Raw genomic sequence first — 7,900 nt, forward strand, 5'->3', positions numbered from 1 at the left:
TTGCTTTTTTTTTGATAAATGAATTGATCATTAAGCGAAGTGCAATAAAATATTAATTCTGTTGAATTATTTCCTTGTAATATAGCTTTGACGTTATTTAACCATGTTTTTTAACTCGGTGTACTAGTTCTTTTTAAACTAGTTGTAGTGACAAGAGGTACTTTGATACTGTTTGAAAAAATAGGTTTGATTTGTTTGCAATATAACAAAATTTCACTAAATGTTTCTGCGTTGTATTTAGCAATTAAACTTAAATCTGCTGACATTATACTATAAATATCGCTAGGTAATTTGAAAGGCAAAGTTTGAAAATTGAAGTTGATCCAAACTGTTGGTGGTATGGAGAAATTTCATTTGCTTTCATTTCAAAATAAGCTTTATAAGAATTTTTGAAGCGATAATAGCTTTACTTATTTCTAGCGGTGATTTTAAACTATTATTATTTGTATTTCTTTCAAAAGAAGGTAAACACCAAAAAGTATAATTGTTTACAGGATTTTCAATAGGAATTTGAGTTGAATAAGGGTATTGATTGAGTAATTTTTTAAGATTTGCTATATTACTGCCTTCATAAACAAACTTGCTAAAAGTAACATTGTTTAAATTTAAATTGAGTAAATTGTTTGGTAAATTATATTTTATACTTTCAGTAAAAATGTCTAACGTTTTCATTTCTCGTTCAGGCCACATAATTTGTTCAACGTTAAAAAAAGGTATAGGTAAAGAAGAAATTGGTATATTTTTTAAAGTAAATCAAAAAGATTTTCTTTCGCTTGTTTTTTCAAAAAAGATTTGATAAAAATTTGCAAGTACAATATACAAATATTTTGTTGATATATTACCGATAGCTTTTATAATAATGTCTGAAAAAGACGATAATAACCTATATTTTTCTTTAAATCCTCCCTCGGGTGGTATGATGTTAAAATGTTGGTTCCAAATTTTCCATAGAGAGTTAAATCTAATTGAAATATCGAGGAGTTCAGTTTCTATGTTAAATAATTTCCTTCTGCTTTTATTGTGTTTGAGTTTGTTATTATTTTTAATAAAAAAAACGCAATTTGCCAAGGTACAATGTGTCTTATTTTAAATGAAGTTTCTGTAGTATGTAATATATTGTTAATGTAAACATCCAAACCGACAATTAAAATATTGCTCTATTGTGTGTCTGGAACAGAAGGATCGTTTATACATATCATGGTAACACCGAAAGATATTTCGGTGTTACCATCATATGTATAAACGATCGAACTAAAATTTCTTCTACATTGTTTAAAATAATATCTCTTTCAGGAGTAAGATTTATTATGTCACCTGGGGCAACTTCTGGATGATTTACGTAGATTAAAATGTTTTTGCTAGTTCGTGTTGTTAATGAAAATTATATAAATTGTAATATCTTGATTTAGAAGAAAGGTAATTGTATTGTACTAAAGATGAAGAATCTTCCGCGACATATTTTGTCGCAGTTGTTCTGTTTGAAAAAAAAAAAAATTAAATAAACTTCTTTCGTTTGTTTTATTTCTAATAGAGATCTTACAGGGTAAATGTAGGAAGGATTGTTGATACTATCATTTGTTTTATTTTTAAAATACCATACGAAATTATAATTAGGTACATTAAGGTAAGAGTAATTATGTATATATTGCTTGACGTCGCTATTTGCATCAATACTTAGTTTTGAAATGATAGTATTTTCGGTGTTAGATATATATCGAAAGTGTGTATTAGAATCGAATAAATATTTTTGATTCGTAAGATATTTTTGATTCGTAATATTGGTCTTTTTACTTTAATAATATGAAAAAAAGTCAGCAAAAGTAAGTCTTCTATTTAAACCAGTATTAAAAAGTTCTAATCGTTTGATTAAAAAATCATCTTGATATGGACTTGGAGTTGCTAGACCGTAGTATTTCATGTAATTTAATCTTGCAGTATAATACATTAAACTTAAATGTTTGTTAACATATTTTCTGCTCGTAAAACGTCATTGTTTGGAAAAGTATTACCCGGTAAAACTGCAAAATTTGTATACAAAACAATTTTTTTGGTTACGAGATAAAATGGAACTTTTCTATTTGGATTAGTAATCATGTCGTTTTGAATATCTATCATCATTTGTTTTATAGGTGGTTTAGATTCCATTCTCAAACCGTAATTATTCTCTTTAAGTGAAATATTTTCGTCAAAACGAGTTAAATTAGTTGGAACATCCATGCTCGCTAAATGTAAGTTGGTATTATTTTTAAATGAAGGTTCGTTAATATCGTTAGGAGTCAAGGGTAAAATAAAATCGTTCAAAACATTATAATGTGTGCTAGCTTCATTTTAATTTTTAATTTCGCTAAAATAATACTTACTACAATCATATTTATTTACATCTAAAACATCGTCATACGTTAAAAAATTCATTTTTTCATTTTTTCTTTTTTTCTTACAGTCTTTTCTTCATAGGCTTTAAAAAAGTAACAACATTTTCACTAAAGTTTTTATAATAAATGTCTTTATCTTTTTCGTTAATAGGTAATAAGTCTTCACGTTTTACTTTAAATGTTGTATTTAAATCGCCTACTACTCCCACTTTATAAATATAAACGGGTAAATAACTTTCTACTAAAGGGTTGAAGCGCTTAGTGGCTTTGATAATAATTACTTTTTTGCTAGTGTCCCAATAGGGTTGATTACGAGTAGTCGATTTACTAAAGGTGTCTTTAGGATCTATTTTATATTTTTTCAAACAACATTCTGCGCCAATGGATAGAGGTTTTTACTTTTTTAATTTTTCGTTTTTGTATTCTTTTTCTACTCGATGTAACATGTTGGAAGAAAAATAAAGACCTCGTCTTTTTCCATCACAGTATTAATCGATTAAACGAAGAGCTTTACATTTGGCGTCGTCAGCATCCAAATCTTCAGGAGCTATTCCACTCGTTTCTCTTTCCTTTTTCGTTTAGTTTTTGATCTATATCTTCGATATAAAAACTCCAATTATTTTTTTGAAGTTCACCTTGTTTTTTTAATTTTTGATAAAGTTGTTTAATCGTTCTATTGTCGAATCAGCCAAGTAAACTTTTCCATAACTTTTAGAACTAAAATGATATATGTTTTGTTTATAATACCATTCTTCTATTTTATTAATAAAAAAATTCTCCACCTTGGTCAGTTTGTAGGTAATTAAAAGTTTTATCGTCTCTTATAATATCTTCAAAAATATTTTTAAAACTGCTAAGCACTTTATCGGCGTTTTTTTTACTGGTCACTCTCAAATAAACTTTTTTAGACACTCCATCTACTACAACTAAACAAAATTCTGGACAATTAGGAGCAAAATTTAAATTACAAATGTTCATATCAGCCAAATCAGCTTGAAAATATTGATGAGGTCTATCGTATAAAAATTGATGAGTTTCGTAAACATAAGGTTTCCTAGGTGCTTGTTTTTTAACATTGACATCTGTGGTTTTTTTAAAAAGTAAAGTGTTGTGTGACCAAGCTGTTATTAAACCGTTCTATTTGGCATAGATGAAACTTTCTAAAAGCGTTTTTAATTGTTCATAAAATCTTAAATCGGTTGGATTTTTTTTTAAAGTGTCAAATTGAAGCCAAACTTTTTTAATTTTAGGTACGTCTGTCAAAGCAAACAAACGACTTGATGAATTGGTCAGTTGATCTTCTACAAGGTTGTCAAAAGCATCTCTTAAGACATAATCCAATATAGTAGTCGAGATTTTTGTTGTTTGTTTTTTTCTTCTTCTTTCTTCTGGATTTGCGGATGTTTATCTCGTGGTTATTGTTTTTTTAGTCCTTAATCCTATATGACCTTTTTTAGTTAATATTGGAGTTTCAGTAGTATCAATTCAAGCACTAGCACCTGCTGGTTCAACTGTAGTTTCTGTTGTTTCAGGTAAAGCAGTAGCACCTAATAATTCGGGAGAAGTTTCAGGTGGTTCAGTAGGTTCCGTTTTAGTTATTGCAATAGGTTCCTCTTTTATAGTTTTTATCGGTGGTAAATATGGTTCAGATGCTCGTGTTCGTGGTTCTTTTTTGGGTGTAGGAATATATAATAAGGAAGAGCTTGTGAACGAATTAGTGAATAAATTTCTTTTTTTTAGGAAAGGAATTTTAAAGATTAGGCAAAATTTTTATTATCATTAGAATCCATTTCAAAACATTTTTTATAAGATATTAAAAGTGAATTTAAACGACCAAGTTGAGAATTATACAATGAACCCAATATCATCAACATTTCGAGTAAACTTTTTTCTTCGATTGTATTTTCCGTGTTGTAAAATTGATTTGAATTATATTTAATACGTTCCAATAAACCCAACATTCCACCTATAGCACAAGTTTGCTGTACATCTTCTTTTAAAATGACTACATCTGTTACATCTCTAAAAGGTAACGAAGGTAAATGATTAAAAAAAGTTTTAAATGTTAAATAGAGCATATTTTCACCGATAGCTCTGTTAGCTAAAGCGTTCTCGTCATATTATTTTTCATTCGTTCGTAAATATCTTTATTGGATAGTAAATAACTGTTTTTGAATATATTCTCTCAAAATTTCAAATTTGAAACTTTAAAATATTTCACCATATTGTATACATCTTTGATTAATAATTGTTTCTAATAATATTTCGAAAGCTCTTTTTCTAGCAAAACTTTTATCGCCTATGGATTCGCTTTCTATAAAACCAGAAGTCATAACAGTGTAAGGATCGCGAGATAGAGCACCAGCATATTCGCCTTCGGATGTTAATTTAGTTTCATTTTGGAAGAGTGTATTGTATTTTCTAATAAAACTCCACAATTTGGCAAAAGCAAGTTGCCTTATTTGATAATAATCGGCTGCTATTCTCATGTTGCCTACTGAGTGAGAAGCGGTAAATAAAGTTAAAAATTTGTTTGTGAAAAAAGAATATTGTTTTGGATCGTTTATTTTTTCAAAAGCAGTGTTTGTAACATTGTTAATAATACTCGCTATGGACTCTTCTACATCTACAACATTGGCTTGATATAAAATAGCTATTTTTAAATTGTTTAAAGTCGCCTTTTTGTTTCTCGGTTTATAAATGCGTAAAGAAATTTGATGAGACCCAAATCCATAATTGACTTGATTTTTACACATATCGACGAGTTGTCTAGGCATGTTTGGAATTTTTTTTACAAATTCGTTTTTATAAAGCTTATGTAAAATTTTGCTCTAATTAGGTGTTTCGCAAAAAATTAAAAATTTACTTAGAGGTTTTAAAGTATAAATTTTTTTCTAACTCGATGGAATAGTGTTTAAAGTAGTGGAACGCGGTGGAGTGTTTAATATAGATTGAATAGAGGTGGGAGGCGTAGTAGTAAGAGAGTTGTCTTGAAAAGGAACATTTCTTAAATTTCTCATCATTCTTAAAGATTCACTTATATATTTTTGATCGATTTGATCGTTGAACTCGCTTTGTTTATTTGCATTTAAAATGTTTTTAAAAACGTAATCATCTCCTCCAACGAAGAGATAAGTTTTCCATTTTTCTTGATAGCTTAATAAACATGTAGCCAAATCGCTGACAAGCATGGTCTCTAGAGGTAGTAAACTATCTAAATTTTGTTGAAAGCTAACTTCACCAGCGATTTGATTTTTAGTATTGATGGGATCTGCGTATATAAAAGAATAAGGTGAATCATATCTCTCAATAAGCTGAGACAAATCTGATCTATTTATTTCTTTAGATTCTAGGTTTACTTCTGGGTTTTCTTCTTCATCCATTTGCAATAAATTTTTATTAAAAACATCCATGTTATACGCATTTTTAGTTAAAACTTTACGTAAAGTTAATAAAGGAGACTCGTGATAAGGTCTATATATATTCATGTTTCATAAAAATACAAATTATTTTGAAAATGCAATTCCTTTTGACAATAATCAACCTCAAACTGCTGTCTTAATAAATCGATTACAGTCTTTGCAGGTTGTATAGTGTCGAATGAGATTAATTTATTAGCATAATAATTTATAATTTCGTGATAAAGTTTAAAACGAGTAAAGTTGAAATATTCTTTTAAAACGTCGTAATTGTTATAAATAAAGTCTGGTATTGCTTTATTTTTATCTTTCATTTTTTTTTTAAATTTTTAATTCGTCTTGATTTTCCGTTTTAAATAAAAACTATGAAAACGTTTTTCGTTAAATATTTCAGTTATAGATCTGTCGTCTTTATTTCTAAAGGTTTCTGTATAGGTTTTTCTGCGAACTCTACTTTTTGTTCAATAGGTTTTTTTTCTTTTTCTTCCATTTTTTATTAACAAAAAACAACAAAAATTTTTTAATTTATATCTATTTTAACAAAAAAAATTTACAAAAAACGGTCTAAAATAATTTTTTTAATGTCCGTTCTTGGTATGTTATTCATCGCGTAAAGTAGTTGTTCTGTCGTCCGTTGCGATTCCATATTTTTAACATTTGAAAACCTTTTTCTTTGATATATTTATAATCTGTATCAATAAGATCGAGTTCGATTCGTTTACTTTTAAATATCTTTCATAAGTTTTCTAATCTTGACTCAATCGTCTTGCAATTTCTGTTATTAATATATTGTCAATCATTTTTTTGATTTTCTAAACAAGTACAATAATAATGTATTCTATTGAAATTTTCACAATGTACACAATCCTCTTCATACCATCCTACATGACACACAAAACGTAAATAATCAATAAGACATTCAGTACAACAATTTAAAAATTCTTCAGGAATTAAGTCACGCCCTTTGAAAATTTTTAAAACCAATTTCTTTTAATTTGTTTTCAAGTTGTTGAGTTGTTAATTTTTGATCAAAAAAGTTAAATTCCATTTTTTGTTTATAAAATTTTTTTTACAAATATGTATTCTTTGTAATATCATATAATAAAGGTATCAAAACTTTTAGATTTAACATCGCCATTGTTTGATAACGTTCTGATTGTTTTATAATATTTTTTTCAATTTTATGTAAAGTTCGAATGTGTTCATCACTACAAAATATTTACATATCGAGTAGAACTTTTGAATTGGCTTCTCATATTGGTTGTAAAAGATAATGATCTCAAATTTCAGTCATGACTCCGTCATCAAAAACATAATTTTTTTTTGTGTAAACCTTTTTAAAAAATCAATAACATATGTTTCTATTTTAACTTGTTTGTATTTGACACTCATTCTATTTTGCTCAATGGGTTATTTTTCTTTTACCACTGGAAAAGAGAGTTCTCTAAACAATCTTTTAGCTGCAAAAGTATCAAATCCGTTGACATAATTTGAAAATAAGAGTTTAGAATTGGGCACTTCTTTAGCTCTGCTTTTGTAACAATTTTCTTTTTCTTCGTCTCTTTCTTAAACATTTAGGTCCCATGGCAAAAGCTTGAGCAACGTAATACGGAGGAGGAATTTCGTTTTGAAAATGATCTGTTCCTTTAGCGTAAAGAGTTGAATAGAAGCAATGATTTTTTTTATAATTAGAATAATCCATCCATTGATAACCGATTTTTGAAAAATAAACCCATTTTTCTACTTTTTCGCAAAACGTTGGGGAAAGTGTATTGTTTCTATTTTTCTTTTGCGTAATAAAAAAACAACCAGAATCAGTATCTGTTACTACTAAATGTTTTTCAGCTCCATGATTTCATAATACTTGACCCAATTCCTAACTAAAAAGTCCCACGTTGAGTTTTGCATAAGACAAAATTTGTGAAACCACAGTACGTAAAGATTTATTAATTAATTTACATTTTTCGTCGCTAGTAAATATGAGAACGTTTTTATGATCTTTTGTTAATAAAAGTTCAATGACGTCTTCCATTTCATGATGTTTGTTTTCATCGTGAAATAAAATACTTTTTGTTTGACATCGCTAGTCAAACTGAAAAGATTTTCTTT

This window comes from Hydra vulgaris, chromosome 11, assembly GCF_038396675.1.
Source record: "Hydra vulgaris chromosome 11, alternate assembly HydraT2T_AEP".
In the NCBI taxonomy this organism is placed as follows: Eukaryota; Metazoa; Cnidaria; class Hydrozoa; order Anthoathecata; family Hydridae; genus Hydra; species Hydra vulgaris.